The following is a 19,272-nucleotide window of genomic DNA, read 5'->3' as shown; positions in this document are numbered from 1 at the left end:
CGATGATCCTAGCGCCGAACGGACGGCACCTCCGCGTTCAACACACGTACGGAGCGGAGACGTCTCCTCCTTCTTGATCCATCAAGGGGGGAGGAGAAGTTGATGGAGATCCAGCAGCACGACGGCATGGTGGTGGAAGTAGCGGGATCCCGACAGGGCTTCGTCAAGCTCAAGCGGGGAGGAAGAGGTGTCACGGGAGGGAGGGAGGCGCCAGGGCTTAGGGTGCTGCTGCCCTCCCTCCCCTCCACTATATATAGGGGACCTGGGGGGCGCCGGCCCCTAGAGATCCCATCTAATGGGAGGGGCGGCGGCCTAGGGGTTGGCTTGGCCCGCAAGCCAGGTGGAGGCGCCCCCACCCCTTTAGGGTTTCCAACCCTAGGCGCAAGGGAGGTCCAAGGGGGCGCACCAGCCCACCAGGGGCTGGTTCCCACGTCACTTCAGCCCATGGGGCCCTCCGAGATAGGTGGCCCCACCCGGTGGACCCCCGGGACCCTTCCGGTGGTCCCGGTACAATACCGGTGACCCTGAAACTCTCCCGGTGGCCGAAACTGGACTTCATATATATATATATATATATATATATATATATATATATATATATCTTTACCTCCGGACCATTCCGGAACTCCTCGTGACGTCCGGGATCTCATCCGGGACTCCGAACAACTTTCGGTTAACCGCATACTAATATCTCTACAACTCTAGCGTCACCGAACCTTAAGTGTGTAGACCCTACGGGTTCGGGAGACACGTAGACATGACAGAGACAACTCTCTGGTCAATAACCAACAGCGGGATCTGGATACCCATGTTGGCTCCCACATGTTCCACGATGATCTCATCGGATGAACCACGATGTCAAGGATTCAATCAATCCCGTATACAATTCCCTTTGTCTACCGGTATAGTACTTGCCCGAGATTCGATCGTCGGTATCCCGATACCTTGTTCAATCTCGTTACCGGCAAGTCTCTTTACTCGTTCCATAACACATCATCCCGTGATCAACTCCTTGGTCACATTGTGCACATTATGATGATGTCCTACCGAGTGGGCCCAGAGATACCTCTCCGTTTACACGGAGTGACAAATCCCAGTCTCGATTCGTGCCAACCCAACAGACACTTTCAGAAATACCCGTAGTGCACCTTTATAGCCACCCAGTTACGTTGTGGCGTTTGGTACACCCAAAGCATTCCTACGGTATCCGGGAGTTGCACAATCGCATGGTTTAAGGAAATGATACTTGACATTAGAAAAGCTTTAGCAGATGAACTATACGATCTTGTGCTAGGCTTAGGATTGGGTCTTGTCCATCACATCATTCTCCTAATGATGTGATCCTGTTATCAATGACATCCAATGTCCATGGTCAGGAAACCATGACCATCTATTGATCAACGAGCTAGTCAACTAGAGGCTTACTAGGGACATGTTGTGGTCTATGTATTCACACATGTACTACGGTTTCCGGTTAATACAATTATAGCATGAACAATAGACAATTATCATGAACAAGGAAATACAATAATAACCATTTTATTATTGCCTCTAGGGCATATTTCCAACAGTGCCCACTACAGTATCCCTCACCACGGAGTCCACAAATCCAAATATTGCAATTCCAAGAGGATGATCATCAACTTCAGTAGGGAAGATGTGAGATTCATGGAGCAAACCTTCCACTGTGTGGCGCAGCTGAGCCTTGCGGTGATGGGGGACGAAGCGGTTCGCCTCTACGATGGCCAGGAAATCATGGCGCAGAGGAGGCACTGGGCCAATCACCATGTCATCACGCACCCTCCGATCCGGTGGCCCAAGCTCAATCATCATCCCTTGGGGAAGGTAGGGGACGACATTGAGGGTGAAGTTCGCCATGACAGGGGAGAGCGGAGGAGCAGAGGCTGGAGCAGAGGTTGGTGCAGAGTGCGAGGCGGAATGCGTATCGACCGCGGGGGTGGGAGACTTGGGTACCCAGACTCCTCGATCAACGTGCACCCACTTTTGGCAGTCGGCCACCACGTGTCCATGTATTCCACAAGATGAGCATCGGACGGTCCTCGTAGCCTACCTAGCAGGAGGGTCTTTATTAAACTTTCCATTTAATGGTAAACTCTGATTGTCATTTATGGTAGGCCCAATATCCCTTATCATCCTCCTTCAGTGTAAAGACCGATCTCTTTCATGGTTAAAAGGCAATGAATCAGCATTAGGAGGCAAGCTACCAATTTGAGGATTAACACAATCAATTTGCAATCTCCTACTGGAATAAGATTGATTTGAAGTAATAGGAGGATCCATATATGTAGATGCACCCGAGGACGAGTTTTTGGGCCTCCAACATAAACGAGACACATGGGGCCGATTGCAATTGTTTTTTAAGTGGCCCAGCCAGCCACAAACCGAGCATTTAGAACGGGCCGGGCAATCGAAGAACACATGTTCGGAGGAGCCGCAGGAGAAACAGGCCCATGCATGTGTTGGAGCTGGCTCAGTACATGCACACGCGCATGGTCTATCCGAACAAACCGAACAATAGGATCCCGGGCAATTATCAGCCATGTGATCCTTGTCTCCACAATTTGAGAAGATCCTTAAAGTGTCATAAATGAATGCAGGAGTCGGGACAAAGGAAATTTTCCAAATTGAAGCAATCTTGTCATCTGAGATTCCAACACGACGATGATCCAAAATATGGAGAAGCGCGAAGGGGGGTAGAGATTTCCATTCATTATATTTGAAATTATGAGCCTCAAATTTCCCCTTGAAACCCACGGGATAATCAATAAGCGGCCTTTTAAGATTAACATTGAAATCTCCGATAGGTAAAGTCTCCGGTAAAACCTCATGATTAGAGACACCATTATCCCTAGCATTGATGGGGCAATTAAAGCAGCCAAGAGCCAAATTAGCTGGTAATGAATGCTCCCTAGAATCCGGGGATTGATCCTTACCATGCACGTCCTGACTAGTCACCGGAGCTAGCCGGGAAGCCATCGCCGACGAGGATTCCGGTCGGTCATCCCCACCGTTAGGGACATTGAGAAACCCAAATTTTGAGAGGACATCCAAAGAAGCATCGTCACAAATATCCTCTTTTTGAGTAAATGATAGCTTAGATTTGATCGCCAAGGGAGAACGAACCAAAACCTCTGGAATTGTCTGATCAAGATGCCAACTCAAAGATGAATCTCTATTACCACCATCCTCAGGATGGTAGAGGCTAAAATGACAGACGAAGTCCGGCCAAATTCGATCCTTAAGACCATAGATGAAATGACCAACTCGACTAGAAGCAACTGAAAACCGAAATCTTCTTCCATGCAGATGTACCATGTTGAGACCAGAGGGGAGACCACCAATGCAACATTGAAGGGCCACCGCAACTGATTCCTCATTGAGCAGGAAGGAGGCAGACGAGAAATGCACAACCAAGAAGAATTCCTTGGTATGATCAGATAAGGAGAAGTGAACCGAAGATCCAAAACGACGACGCACCTGAGCCGTGACCGCCAGGCCGGGGGAGAAGTCCCAATGGAAAAGCCCCTCCATTGAACCCTAGATCAGTCCGAATGCACGCTTCGAAGGTATGAATAGCATAAGTGGGTCACATGTGTCATTGTCTTATACTTCAATTAGATGATTTTAGTTCTTCTATTTAGGCAGCGGGGCCCAGCATCAGTGACTATTAGTAGCAGGATGGCACTAACAGTGATTAACTTTTAATCTAATTAGGCCCGGCCCCATATGGCGTGACACTAGTTAGCCATTGTGTGGCTGTACGTGAAGCTCACGCACAAGCACACACAAATGGCGCTGGTGGTCATGGCCAAGCAGCATCAGCAGCAACTAACGGCCGTAGTAGACCAGCAGTAGCATGAGTAGCAGCAGCGCAAGGGCAGCAGCAGCAGCAGTAATTAGCAGCAGCGGCAGCACAACATCAAGAACCAGTAGTAGTTCGAGCAGCACGCAGCAGCAGGGCAGCAACGCGGTAAGCAGAGCGGGCGAGGGGCTGGAGTTGGCCATACGAACGACGGCCGGCGGAGGTGCACAGCGGATGCGACGACGACCAAACGGGAGCCTCTGGCGGCCATTTGAGGCGTGGCATGAACCTACGAGTTCACCTTGCAGCCGCGCATCTAGTGGCGCAAGCGGCCGAGGCAAAGGATGGCTAGAGCGATGCCTACGCGCGAGCCTGGCGGCGGCCGAAGCTCGGCCTTGCGGCAACGGCGCCAGGGACGGACAAATTCGAGCAAGGGGATAGTGGGAAACGGACGGCGGCTCATAGCGGAGCTTGATGGAGGCTCGACGAGGTCGTAGCTCGTTCGAGAGGCGCAGATCGAGCGGCGGCGACCGGCGGATGCAGCCGGGGAAGGAGGTCCAGCGCAACACTGAAGAAGAGGGGCGCGGTGGTTGTCTCGTTGACGAACGGCAGTTGCGACCCGCCAGAGGAGCGTCGGAGAGCTGCGGAGGAGCAGGGGAGAGGAGGGGCTGCGAGGGGGTTCGGGCATAAGGTGCGGCGCGAGGAAGATGGTGAGGGATCGAGCGAGGCTCTCCCTGGCGGCGCGAGGTGGGGATTGGGACGAGAGGAGGCTGGTTGTGGGCTAGGTTAAGCAGTTGGTGGGGGCGCCTGGGCCTAGCAGGCCGGCATGTGGCCTAAGGCCCAGGGTGATGAGGGCGGTATCCTTTTTTTCTCTATTTTTATTTCTTTTATTTCCTATTAAAAGGATAACTACTGTTTTGGATGGAAACAAGGCATCAAATGATTTTGTTGAATGTGAAACTTAGCAAATAATCCAGGTACAACATTATGGTGTTGCCTAAAAAGTTTCAGGGCCAATGGAATTGTTCAAGCATTTTTTTAGAAACTGAAAAGGTTAATTAATATGATGTTGGATCACTTTATAATTTTCCTAGGAATTTATTAGTAAGTCATTTGAAGTTGGTTTCAACATGACAATGATCAAGGGAATTTATAGGATTATTTGAACATTTTTTGTAATCATGTTTGACAAGTTTGAATTTCTGACTTTAATTTTGAATTTGAATTTTGAACAGGTTTCGAATCAATGCGAGTTTAACAATAGTAACAGTGGTGACATGGCGTCATTAGCAGAGGTTTACTGTAACTTAATTATCCGGGCGTCACATGTACCTTACATGGTATTACCACTAAATCCACGTAGCGTCATTTCATCGGTGCTTGTGTATAGCATAACCCACGTAAAGTGAGTTTGTGATATCCATTTGTGATGATACTAATAGTTTAGGCTCTTATAGTATTGGAGCATTTCATGACATATTTTATTTGACTTTGGCCAAAATATGTAGCCCGAACATTTTGTTTAATTTTCTCTCACTTGTATTACTACTAACACTGCGTAGCGTTAAGATAATGCCAGTGTGTAGCGTAACCAAGTAAGATTAGTTTTTATGATGCAACATGTTTTATAATCCATCTTGCATGATTTTGGTTTTTTGGGTGTGTAATATGAACACATTTTTTAATAAGTTTTGCCCTGCTCGTATTGCTACTAACACCGAGTAGCATTAAGATAATGCCCTCGTGTAGCGTAACCAAGTGAAGCAACATTTTGTATATTCTTGTTCGTATTACAACCAACGCGACACATAAGGTTCGTAGCGTAACCGAACAAAAACGAATTCAGTTTAGCATATTTGTGATTTCATTCCAACTTAGTCATATCCATTTTTTATGGTGATCAAATTAAGGCATTTTTTATGAAGTTTTCGTGCCTATGATAATCTCTTGATTCGTATCCGCATATAGGGACCAAACCGAGGAACGAGACGGTCATCCTAGCTTGTATCACTAAAGGGACCGAACCAAGGAGATCATTCGGACGAAGCATATGCAACATGCAGAAGGAACATGTATGCTCCTTGACTCATACCGCGATGGCCGAATCGAAGGCGAAAGTTTGGGGTAGATATAACATGCTCCTTGATTTGTACCGTGATGACCGAACCGAAGGCAACAATTTGGGGTGTATATAACATGTCCCTCGATGGCCGAACCAAAGACAAATATTTGAGATGAATGTAACACACTCCTTAGTCCGTACCAAAATGGCTGAACCGAAGATGAAATTTTGGGATAGATTAAACATGCACCTTAGTCTGTACCGCAATGGCCGGACTAAGAGTGAGAATTTTGGGGAGATGAAACATATTCCTTGATTTGTACCATGATGGTTGAACCAAGGGCTAGAGTTTTGAGAAAGGAGGAAGAAGAAAGCTCCCTGGTCTGTACCACAATGGCCAAACCAGAGACTAGAGGAGAGCCATGAATCTCACCTTCAACCTTCCAGCAAGCACCCTGCCTGCCTCTTCTTTCTCTATGTACTTTTATATGATTTATAGTGTGTAGTAGAATATTGCTACTAGAGGAGAAAGAAGACCAGAGAACTCCGCAGCAAAAATAAGTTCAACCCCCTTGAGAGCAGCCTAGGGGCCTTGTATTTATAAGAGGTAGAGGAGTGCAACCCACGGTCGGCTGTACGCACCCCCACGCTTTGATCAATCGTGGGGATCGTGGGAGCAGGGGCTAGCTTCTTTCCCTTTTCTCTATTTTTAATTGCTAATTGCCTGGCCACTTCTAGTTAATCAGTGTGGGCTTAAGCCAAGTTCTAGTCAATGTGTGGAGTTTGGACAAAAACCAATTCACTTGTATGCGTGCAACGTTGATGGATGGGGCTGCACATGCACTAACTCTAAGACTAATTTTCGTAATGTCACACTAGACAAATACATGAGAAGATATTCTTTCAATTAAAATTATACACGAATATTTCAGTAACAGTCTAACACATTTTTTTTAATATGTTGTCACGTGGGATATTTTCCTTTCATATGGGGCGTGTGACATTTCATTAACAGTGCTGAAATAATGTCTACTTTTACTTTGTGATTCTGTATTTTAGCAATATCAACACTGTCTATGACAATTTAAATTCATGTGAAAATAGAATTCCGCCGCCGGTGGCGGCATATATGTAGGCGAGCCATGTGTCCTGTGTATTTTCTTTAGGACAAAACTTGACGAGCATTTGTTTGTTTCAGCATATTTTATAACTATTGGCTCTTTTCAATGTCCATAAAATCAACAATATATCATACCATGGTTTTCATCAGCCCTTGCTTTGAATGATCGATTATTTTTAAATTACCCCTTTCATCATAAAACGGATTATTGTCATTTTGCATTTATTTTTTATGTGGTTTATGCATTTTATTTTATCTTGGTCAAAATCCATGTCAACACTCACTCCTGCTCTCTTTTACTGTATTAGGACAACAACGATTCATCTGTTAGATGTTGCGGTAGTTGAACCCCTTTTTCTCTGCATGACCTGTCATTACCACAATAAATAGATGAAACCCACTAGCATGAGTATGAGTTTTTTGAGCCTGATGCGCCTACTCATTCATGCTTGTTTGTCATGCCTGCTACTGCTTAGAGTTGAGTCAGGTCTGATTCATCGAGGATGAATTGGAGGTGTGTGAACATGTCCTACTGTTGAGAACTAAGTGTGTGAACACGATTTGGTAAAGGTATCGATGAGAGGCCACGTAGGAGTACATGGTGGGTTGTTTCATTGGAACCGTCCTTAGAAACTGAGATCTGTATGTGTGATTTAAGATCAGCTACTACCACGCGTTGGGCCCGAAACCAATGGACCCTCTCGACTTATTAACCGCCCTAGTTTCTGGCGTTCGTAGTATACTGGAGGCCGTGCGCAGCGCTGACCCTTGGGGTGGGCTGTGACGCGGTAGCCGGTAGGTACGTGGCCCGGTGTACCAAGACGCCCGTTTGATGTCTCGGAAACCCTGTACACATCGTTTGGGGCCGTTGAGGACATCCCGGCCGGATCTCCATGGGGATGGAACCCGAATAGGCGATAAACCTGGACTAGGGACTTGTGTGGTTAGTTAGGTCGTGGCCGACACCCTCGCCAGGCTTCCGCTTGAAGGTTGCCGAGATACATGACGTGCACATGGCGGTGAGTGGCGAGACCATGTGTGAATAAGTACACCCCTGCAGGGTTATCAAACTATTCGAATAGTCGTGTCCATGTAAAGGACTACTTGGTTGCTTATGCAGTTCATAAACAAGTGAAAGTGGATACTCTAAAATGCGCAAGATAAGCGTGAGTGTTATGGATGGTGTTCTCGTAGGGAGACGGGAGCGGATCCATAGCGGTGTATTGATTTGGTGAATATGTGGACTCGTGTGAGCCACCCCAAAAGAGTTACTTGCAGACGTAGTTCAGGATAGGCACTGAGTCAAAGCTGGCTTGCTGCAGTTAAACTCCACCACCCCTTTGTTGATACTAATGTGTATGTAGCTAGTTATGATGTAAGTCTTGCTGGGTACATTTGTACTCACGTTTGCCTAATTTATGTTTTTACAGAGAGAGTTCAGTCTCACTAGTAGTTCCGCGTGGACTTCAACGTTTATCTTGTTACCTTAGCTACGATCTTGTGCCCTCGGCAGGGTCTTGCAGATAGTCAGGCTTCTCAGCTTTTTCATTTGTAGTTGTCTGTACTAAGACAAGTTAAGCTTACACATGTGCTTATTGCTTGTATGACGCTGGGTCATCAGACCCATGTTTGTAATATCTGGCCCCTCGGGGCCTAATGAATAAACACTTTGATTCGTAGAGTTTTATTGTGATGCCATGTTGTATTTGCACATATCGAGCATATTGTGTGTATGTTATTGAAATACTTGGTATGTGTGGGATCCGACAACCTAATTGTTTATTCTTGATAGCCTCTCTTACCGAAAAATGTCTCCTAGCGCTTCCACTGAGCCATGGTAGCTTGCTACTGCTTTCGAACACTTAGGCTGGCCGACATGTGTCATTCTTCGTTCATGTGTCTGTCCTTTCGGGGAAATGTCACGCGTTGTTTCATTAAGTCTTTGTAGCTTGCTACGACTTGGGTTCATACATTGATGATCGACAAGTTCATTGCTTGGTCATGTATGCCTGTCCCTGTAAGTTAGTGCCACCTTGGGTTTACGACTAACCATGTCGGCCTAGATTCTCTGTCATATGGATGCTAGCGACACTGTCATATACGTGAGCTAAAAGGCGCAAATGGTCCCGGGCCAGGTAAGGTGGCACCCGTGGGAATACCGTGCGTGAGGTCGCAAAGTGATATGATGTGTTACATGCTAGATCGGTGTGACTTAGGATCGGGGTCCTGACAATACATGACCAACAATTCGAAAACAAGAATATTTTTTGAATTTATGATCAAGTTTTCAATGCAAGAACAAAAGCATTCCAAACAATTTCTGAAAAATGGGAACATTTCTTGGAATAACTGAACAAAATTTTAAAATGGAAACAATTTTTGAAAAAACATGACCATTTTAATAAAGTTTGAACTTTTTTATAAGCACGAACATTATTTATGTTTCCAAACAATTTTTGAAACAAGAAAAGGAAAAGGAAAAAATGTTCCGAATAATTTCAAGTTGAACCTTTTTAAAACTCTTGAACATTTTTTTGTAATGCGAACATTTTTTGAAATTATGATCTAATTTTGAAACCACAAACATTTTTCCAAATTATCAATTATTGTTAAATAAAAAAAATTGGACTGAACATTTTTTGAAATCTTGACCAAATTTTGAAAGTTCCTGTAAAATTTTTGAAATTCATTTTTTTGAATTTGTGAGCAAAATTTGAAAGTACAAACATTTTTTGAAATCTGAACAAAACTTGGAATTATCAAAAAATATTTTAAAGGAAAAACAACTTGAAAAAGGAAAAACAGAAAAAAAGAAACAAAAAAGTGAAAAGTAAAAAGAAACAAAAAAAGGATAGAAAAAGGAAAAAAAAATAAAAATAGAAAGGAAAAATAATGACCGGTTCAGAAACTTCTAGAAGGTTCCAAAAATCAGTAACAACCGGCTGGGCATCCTCTAGAAAGTTCACAAAACCAGAACCTGTACATACGCTATAGCTAGGCCGGCCCAAATCGCGCGCTCGGTCGCCCGCCTATGCGATACGTCGACTGTTTGACGCAAAATGCGTCAAATAGGGTTTTCCCCGGATTGCAGAAAGACCTATAACGGGCACATAAGGCGCCGTTTAGGAAACGCCGAAGCGGAGCCCAGAAACAGCCCATTTATCTAACCAACCCCGATCTGTCTTATTCCCACCGCCGCCGCCAGTCAAGCGCCTCCCGCGGCCACCGCTAGCCGCTCCACCCACCGCCACCGCGCGCCTCGTTTCCTACAACGGCCGCGCCCCAGCATTCCCACCCCTGCGCGCTGCCCAACCACCCCGCTCGCGGCGCCCCGACGATCTAGATAAGCGACGGCGAACATTCACCATCCCGAAAATCTGGGTAAGCACCATGGTACCTCCTCTGCTTCCCGTCACGGTCATCTCAACAAGGCGAGGCTCTCCTGGCAGCGTGGGAAGGGAGTTTAAGCTGGAGTCACCGATGGCGGGGGCCGCGGTGTGGGAGGAAGGGGAGGTTGGGGTGGTTGGTCCTCGTTAATCTCACGCGAACGCCGTCGTCGTGTCTGCAAGGCGGCCGGCGCTGATGCAGCCCACTACGACCTCCGGTTGCTCCTCGGCGTCATGGGCATGCGTGTGCCGCTCAGTCTCTCTCGCACCTCAGCATTAGGACAGTCCAATCGTAATTGCTTCTCCCTCATGCTACTGGATTTCCCCTTTTGCTCGAGATTTTGTGAGTCTTGTGTTCGATGAAATGCTCGATTCAGATTTCTTCTTGGATGTGTCTTATTTCTCTCCTTCAATTTATGGCATGCACACTATATAAAATTTATTTCTCATGATGACAATGATGTAGGGGAATAGGAAGTTAGCTCGTTAGGGGAGGACCATGGTGAGACTGCAGCCCAGCCATGGCTTCCATTGGTGTTCATTATACTGATTGTTAATTATACTTAGTATCTCATTCTCATTGTAGGGAGAAGCTTTGATTCATGTAACTTGAACTGACTAGAAGGAGCATTCGTGATGAAAAGCGGAGAAGACGGTCACAACGTGTGTCTGAACGCTCCATTCTTTGCTCTTGGCAAGTCTCTCTTCCCGGTGAAGTCTTCATAGTTTATATAAAAAAATTCTGTAAACAATTCAGGCTTTGATTTCCTTAACAATGTACACATCATGTGTTTGATGCAATGCACAACAGGAATCATTGTACTCAACTGTCTCTATTTTCTCTAAGTGAGGAACATGACAAGGCTATACCTGATTGCATGTGTCATGTTGTTAACTTCAATTTTCCATCTTTCGAAATGATGTTCATGTGAAGCTTACCATAAAACTTATGTTTCAGGTGCAAGTATGTTGGCTTGAGAAGCATCAGAACTAAAGGTTGAATATAAGCAAGTGTGATTCCAACAACTACGATATTCTGTGAGGTCGACCTGGTGCCATACTACTTAATTAACTCTTGTGTGCCACCATACCCCTGGTCGCAGTGCCCATTACTTCGGTCCTAGCATGTCGCATGCCACAGCTTCTGACACCTCACTATCTTCCACAGCTTCTGCCACCTCACTATCTTCAACTTGTTGGAGTACTGGCCAACCTCATGGAACCACAGTAAGCTCCTTAATGTTCTCCTCCTGCTTCTTCTCCCCTTTTTATTTAGCCCCTGATACTAAGGTTTAGTAGAGTCGACGCTAAAGTCCGTGTAGTTGTACATGCTTCTTAGAATATCCCAATTACCCATATGCATGTTGATGTTCAGCATTTTGCTGCAAACTTGCTGCATTATCATATAAAGTTTCTGTTATCGACCCTCTCCTACTAATATAATTGTATTGGTTCGGGAATAGTACGATGATGGTCCTGGTAGACAATGAAACTTAACACTGCACATTAATTAATTTTTAGTTGCATGCTCATCCCTGAGAAGCTCAACAAAAATTATACCATGTGAAAATATTCTTGTGTAAATTTACAGTATATGACTTTCAGTGTTTGTGCCCAACAAGTGACAAGATTTAATAAGTACGATAGCTACATGTATTTTTCTCAGTGTATATATATGTTATTTTCACGCCGAGTTTAACATGACTAGATGTTTGATTACTCTTGTGTAGAATAAAACAGAGGTTTAGGTTGTTCTTGTAGGCTGGGTTTGAATATAGTATGTGCATGTGCATGGCAGTCAAATTATATACATGTTGAGTTCCTGTTTAATAACTTGGTCTTGATGCTGCCGTTCTCCGTACCCCACAAATCAAACCCAACCCAAGTCAAAAGATAGTGTCACTAGTTTCTCATCAAATCTACATGAAATTTATACATATACATACTACACAGCTGGCTCCCACCCGTCATTCTCTCCCTTTTCTCTCTCTCTCGCCACCAAGTGGACCTTAGCTGCTGAGTACTGCTCTATGCGATCCATGCAATTTAGCGATATGTTTAGGAAGCAGTGGAAGAAAATAGCCCGCCTAGGCGAAGGTTAACTGTACTAGGATCTAGGCAACAAGAAAACGCCTAGCAATTCGTTTATCCTTGCTAGGGAGTCTAGATCTCCATATAATGAGCTCCAATATTATTACGGGCTTATAAGGATGGCTAGTAGAGTTTGTTAATAATTCTGGCAAGTATATCTTGTGTAGATGATCAATAGTATCCATAGTTTGATTTTGATATATCATGTAATATTTTATTCAATGTCTCATGGAACTGGCCCTGTTTGCTAGATGCAACAAATGACAATAGTTTCTGTGGTTCCTTTTTAACATGCAAAAAAACAGTAACATACTGCATTGACGATTGTCTATCGGCACAGAGCCAAATATTTGATTATCTCATCTAGTACATAGATGATGTGGTTTCCAGTAATATTTTCAGTCACCTCTGAATGTTATTAGTTTGTTACTTATGTACTGACATCATTGTCCTGTTTTATGTTGTCCACATGAAGGTTTTTCTCACTCAACAGATCTGCAGCTATAAGTAATATAATGAGTTGTTGTTTTGTTTTCAGGCATGGTTCTTCCATCCCACCCTTATCTTATCAAGGAAACACACCTCAGTATTCTTCATATGGTGGTGGATACCAGAGTCGTAGTACAACAAAAAAGATTGATATCCCAAATGGAAGGTATGCTACTTGGGAGTTTACTCGTTTGGTTTTTGCATTCTTGCAGTGTTGTTAAAATTATGTGGGTTTAATTATCAATTTGTTTATGTTACTGTATTTTTTGTCTCGATTTATATTTCTCCACTTGACCTTCCTTTTCCATTGTTTGCTTGTGAAACTCTTCCCTTTAGTTATGACATACCCTATATTCTTGTCAAAATGTACATGTCCAAAACGTTGTCTCAACGGGTTGTCTTGTAAAACAAGGTGGTCATGGAGCAGCAGCAGTATGGCTTTGACATGATTGTATACTTTATACAATTGTGTGCTTGCTTCTGAGATGTTCAGAGACGCACAACAAATCTGAAATTATATTTGTAATTTGCGCAGTCTCTTTGTTATTAGCTGCTATGCTCTGTGTAGTCTCTCTAATGAAGATACTAGAAATCTTTGAACAATCATAGTTAAATACTGGCAAATCCATACTTCCATTGGGAGGTTTATATACCATATACATCTTCACCACGTATCATACCGGTGCTTGTGGTGTTATCCATATATCGCAGGCTATACTGTCTATTGATCATTATCTTGACATAAGGCCAAATTAGTGTCAGTAACTAGTTCTGAGGGCTGCACACATCAATCCCGGAGGCAGATTTGTTACTACCTAATGTTAATATACTTGATGCTGGTGGATGAAAGATGAAATTATGAACTGCTCCCTTTGTTTTGGTATAAAAATCTCATGTGTACCATTGGAGTATACCATTAGAATATAATACATACATCCAGGAACATGCCTGGTATTTCTATATCGAAACAGAAGGAACTAGTTTGTATTTGGATTATATGATTGGATTTCATATACCTGGTCTTGTCCTGTCAAATTTTCGTTTGCTATTTCTGTACATCTTTGGCCCAGAATGCCATTTCTCTTTTTCTAAAATCCAGGGTACTTCCAGATTTCATCTAAAGTTTCCTCTTTCCAATGATAACTTCTGTAAATTTTGGAACCCTTTGCACATATTGTTTATTGATTGTGTGTTAATTTTATTTTTCCAACGAGTAGAAATCATTATCTTTCGGAAGATTCAAGGACGTTCGAGGAGTGACCAGTACCATTGAAGACTTTGGTGAGCGAGGCAAGCAACCTACTTTGATCATGTTGAACCCATATTTGCATTACACTTAGAATTATTTTTCATGCATAAAGTATTTTTTACTAGTATTGCTATTAAGCAGATTAGCTAGGGTTTTAGCTATGCCCTATGTGCTTGATTTTGACACCCCTTTGACATTCTTATGCTAAGTAAATTAGCTAGGGTTTAGCTATGCTCTATGTGCTTGATATTGACACCCCCCTTTGATAATACCCTGTGCAAGTTTGACAGTAATGCTTAGCCATGCTAGTCGCATAAGTCATAGAACTTGGGAAGAATCTTTGTTACTCATAAATGTTTTACAAAAACCTAAGGGTGTCACTGATGCCCATGGTATGATTCTGAAAATAAGGTTGTATAAAATGGAGTTGAAGTGGAGATTTAGTTAGGTGATTGTGATCTTTGACGAGATAGTCAAAGATGTTCGGTGGATTATAAAAATTTATGTATAGTAAATGAGCATGGTGGTTATTCTATTGGCGGATAAATGGATCTTCAATAAACTTGAAGCAGTTTGGATTTAGTTAGGCGATTATAATCTTGAACCAAATTTCATGGTGGATTGTAAGCTTTCGATGCATTTATTTAGTTCATTGTGATCTTGAGGAGATAGTCAAAGATGTTCGGTGCATTAATTAATCTTGGACAATTTGGATTTAGTTAGGTGATTGTGATATTGAACCGTATTTCATGATGAATTATGAGATTTTAGGTGGATTTAGTCACATGATTTAATCTTGAGAAGATAGTCTAATGTTTGGTTGATTATGAGATTTTAGGTATGGTAGATGAGCATGGTGATTATTATACTGGTGGATAAATAGATCTTTAATTTTGTTTGGACCATTTAGGATTTAGTTAGGTGGTTTAGATCTTAAACCAAATTTCATGGTGGATTATGAGGTTTTGGTCGGATTTAGTTAGGTGATTGTGATCTTGACGAGCTAGTAAAAGATGTTTGGTGTATTATGTGAATTTAGGTCTAGTAGGTGAGCATGGTGGTTATTATATCGATGAATAAGTAAATTTTTAACAAACTTAAGAAAAAATGGATTTAGTTAGGCGATTGTGGTCTTGAACTAAATTTCATGGTGAATTACGATATTTTAGATGGATTTAGTCAGTTGATTGTGATCCGGAGGAGATACTCAAAGATGTTCAATGGATTAATTATCCTTCAATAATTTGAATTTCGTTAGGCTATTGTGATATTGAACTGAATTTCATGATGATTTGTGTGATTTTAGGTGGATTTAATTATGTTATTATGATCTTGAGAAGATGACAAAGGTATTTGGTGGATTTTAAGATTTTAGGTCTAGTATATGTGAGCATGAGGACTATTATATTGGTGGATAAATAGACCTCTAATTTAGTTTGAAACAATTTAAATTTAATTAGATGATTGTGATCTTTTAACCAAATTCATGGTGGATTTTGATGTTTGGGTTGGTTTTAGTTAGGTGATTGTGATCTTAACGAGATAGTCAAAGATGCTTGATGGATTATGTTAGAATTTATGTCTAGTAAGTGAGCACGGTGGTTATTATATTGGTGGATAAATGGATTTTTAGTAAACTTAGAGTAATTTGGAATTAGTTAGGCGATTGTGATCTTGAACCAAATTTCATGGTGAATTATGAGATTTTGAATGAATTTAATTAGTTGATTGAGATCTTGAGTGTCACAGCCTTAGAATTGGTTGTAACTAGTTGCACAAGCACTCATGCATCATGTATATATTTATGAAAGTTGAATTGGGGAAAGTGGAAAGCCTCAGAAGTCTTTTATAAAAATGATCAACACTAAAAATTGTTTCAAATAAACCCAAGAAAATGTTCCTGTCAAGCTATAAAAATATTGTCAAGAGGTAAAACTCAAACCAATATTTTTGGAGTCTCAGAAATATTTATTTTGGGCATTTGGAATTAATTCAATAACTATTTGAATTGGATTTATATTTATTATATGTACAAATATATGTTCAATAATTCTGAAAATTGTTGTGTGGCTTTGTATAAGTCCACTTAGTTGACACAATTATTTTCATGAAGTTTAAAATTGATTTAGTATTTTACTAAATCAGAAACAAATGTCAGAAAAATAGAAAACAGAAACAAATAAAAAAAGGAAGCAGAGACTTACCTGAGGCCCACTTACCTGGTGGCCCAGCAGTTTCGGCCCAGCCCACCTTCTCCTTTCTGTCGTCTTCCTCCCCAGGCCAGTAGGCAGAGCGCGTGGCCGGAGCGCGTCAGCACACGCCCCGGCCACCTCCACCCTGCCTGCCTGCGTCCCCATCGCTCTGGATCTCTCCCGAGCGTCACGTGCCCCCCCTGCACCTCTCAGTCCCTCTCGAGCTCATTCCCCCTCCTCTGCTCTCTCTCCCTCTCACGGCCGAACGCCACCCTCGCCACCATCGCCGACCACCGCGGCCACAGCCGTCCCCACGCCTCTCCGTGCTATCCCCGCTGTCCGCCTCGATGCCGTGAAGCTTCCCCCTCAACAAGCGCAAGCCCGAACGCCCTCAAACGCCGACCACACCGTCTTCTTCAACCTCGGTCCGCCGAGATCGTCACCGCCGTTCCGCCTGCACCGGACCTCCCCCGAGCCTGCTGAGCGCCCCGACGGCCTCGCCGTGAGCACCTCGTCGTTTCCCCTCTCCTCTCTTCCTCGTTTGCGTGCCGTAGCCGCACTAACCACCGGACCCGAGAGCTCATCGCCGCCGTAGTTCCTCACCGCTGTGGCCAGGGCCACCCCAGCTTGCGCCTGAGCGCGTCACCGTGTTCGCTGCACTCCCAGGAGCCCGCAGCACCCTTCGGTTTCTCCTCTAGTGCACCGTAGCGTCGACCCCTTCCACGTCCGAACTCCGGCCACCGTGGATGCGCTCGCCGTCGTCGATTCCGGCGACCCCGCGCCCAACTCCGCCTCCTCTTGATGCGGACGAGCAAGGGCTATGCCCTGGTGCCCTCAGCGCGCTAACCCGACGCCTCTAGCGCAAATCCGACGCGCCCCGCCGTGTTCTGTGGTCGCCGCCGGTTGAACTCCAGCGAGCCGACGTGGCCGCGTGATTAGCGCTAATCACCGCCAGCTAACCCTCCCCAGAGCCACTGACTACTGGGCCGCACGGCCTAATTAACACTGCTTAGCTCCTGTTTAGACTAAACTAACCCCACGGGCCCACAGGTCAGTTTGACATGGCCACGTCACCGTTGACCAGGCCCCACCTGTCATTGACACTGAACAGCATTGTGTCACTGACCAGTGGACCCCACTGGTCAGGTTTGACCTAGACCGCTGCTGTTGACTTGCTGACGCAGGCATGGCGCAATGCTGACGCAATAAGTCATTTCTAGATTAAAAATAATTCAGAAAATTCCAGAAAATTGCCTAAACTTCTAAAAATCATAGAAATTCAACCGTAACTCCAAATGAAATAAATTATATATGAAAAATGATCAGAAAAATCCAATCTATCCATCTGTACCATTTTCATGCATGTTAGAACAACTTATGGCTGCTGTTTAGGCCAAATCATATAAATGGCATTTAAACCCTCACATATGGAGTTTGAATTTGAACCTAGGGTTCAAACCAACTCCATTTAACATGTTGCTAGTTGCATTAGCTCAAAACACAGCATATTGACATGTCATGATCATGCATCATATTGTGCATTGCATTGATTGTGTTCATTCTCTGTTGCCGGTGGTTGTCCCCTCTTGATAGACGTTGTACCGACGCTGTGATCGTTGACACTGATGAAGACCCAATGATATCTTCAGAAGTGCCAGGCAAGCACAACCCCCTTGTTCATTCCGATACAAGCCCACTCTCTCGCTCCTGCTCTCTTTTACTGCATTAGGACAACAACGATTCATCTGTTACTTGTTGCGGTAGTTGAACCCCTTATCCTCTGCATGACCTGTCATTGCCACAGTAAATAGATGAAACCCACTAGTATGAGTAGGAGTTGTTTGAGCCCTGATGTGCCTACTCATTCATGCTTGTTTGTCATGCCTGCTATTGCATAGAGTTGTGTCAGGTCTGATTCATCGGGAATGAATCGGAGGTGTGTGAACATGTTCTACTGTGTGTGAACACGTTTTGGTAAAGGTAGCGGTGAGAGGCCATGTAGGAGTACATGGTAGGTCTCATTGAAACCGTCCTCAGGAACTGAGTTCTATGTCTGTGATCCATGAACAACTACTACCACTCATTGGGATCCTTAATTGACCCTCTCGGCTTCTTAATCACCCTAGTACTCTGTCCAGGAGTTGCAACTAGTTTCTGGTGTTTGTAGGTTATGTGTTGGCGGCCGTGCGTAGCGCTGACCCTAGGGGTGGGCTATGATGCGGTAGATACACCGTGGCACGGTGTACCGGGCGCCCGTTTGGTGTCTCGGGAACCCTGTTCACATCGTTCGGGGCCGTATGTGGAAACCTCGGCCGGACTCCCTGCGGATGGAACCTGGATAGGCGATAAACCTGGACTAGAGACTTAAGTGTTTAGGTAGGCCGTGGCCGACACCCTCGTTGGGCTTCCGCTTGAAGGTTGCCGAGTACATGTCGTGTAAACGACGGTAAGTGGTGGGAGCGTGTGTGAAGAAGTACACCCCTGCAGGGTTATCATCATCTATTCGAATAGCCGGATTCCTCGGATATGGAAACTTGGACCCCTTGCATAGTTCATAGACAAGTGAAAGTGGATGCTCTAAAACTCGCAAGATAAGCGTGAGTGCTATGGATGGCCTGCTCGTAGGGAGACGGGAGCGGATCCATAGTGGTGTATTGATATGGTGAATATGTGGACTCGTGTGCGCCACCTCAAAAGAGTTGCTTACAGTCGTAGTTTAAGATAGCCACCGAGTCAAAGCTAGCTTGCTGCAGTTAAACTCCACCACCCCTCTTTGTTGATACCGATGCATATGTAGCTAGTTCTGATGTAAGTCTTGCTGAGTACCTTTGTACTCACGTTTGCTTAATTTATGTTTTGC

General features: G+C 44.2%; 1 long non-coding RNA gene across 1 annotated transcript; it reads left to right on the top strand.

Annotated features, from left to right (window-relative positions):
- The first annotated feature begins 11,353 nt into the window (after positions 1-11,353).
- LOC125552750 lies at positions 11,354-16,146 on the top strand. The gene is made up of 4 exons (XR_007303785.1): positions 11,354-11,434; positions 11,560-11,618; positions 13,021-13,137; positions 14,189-16,146. It is a non-coding gene; the product is annotated as an uncharacterized LOC125552750 (long non-coding RNA).
- The last annotated feature ends 3,126 nt before the right edge of the window (positions 16,147-19,272 follow it).

This window comes from Triticum urartu, chromosome 4, assembly GCF_003073215.2.
Source record: "Triticum urartu cultivar G1812 chromosome 4, Tu2.1, whole genome shotgun sequence".
Lineage (NCBI taxonomy): Eukaryota > Viridiplantae > Streptophyta > Magnoliopsida > Poales > Poaceae > Triticum > Triticum urartu.
This window is presented reverse-complemented; position numbering and strand designations above follow the sequence as displayed.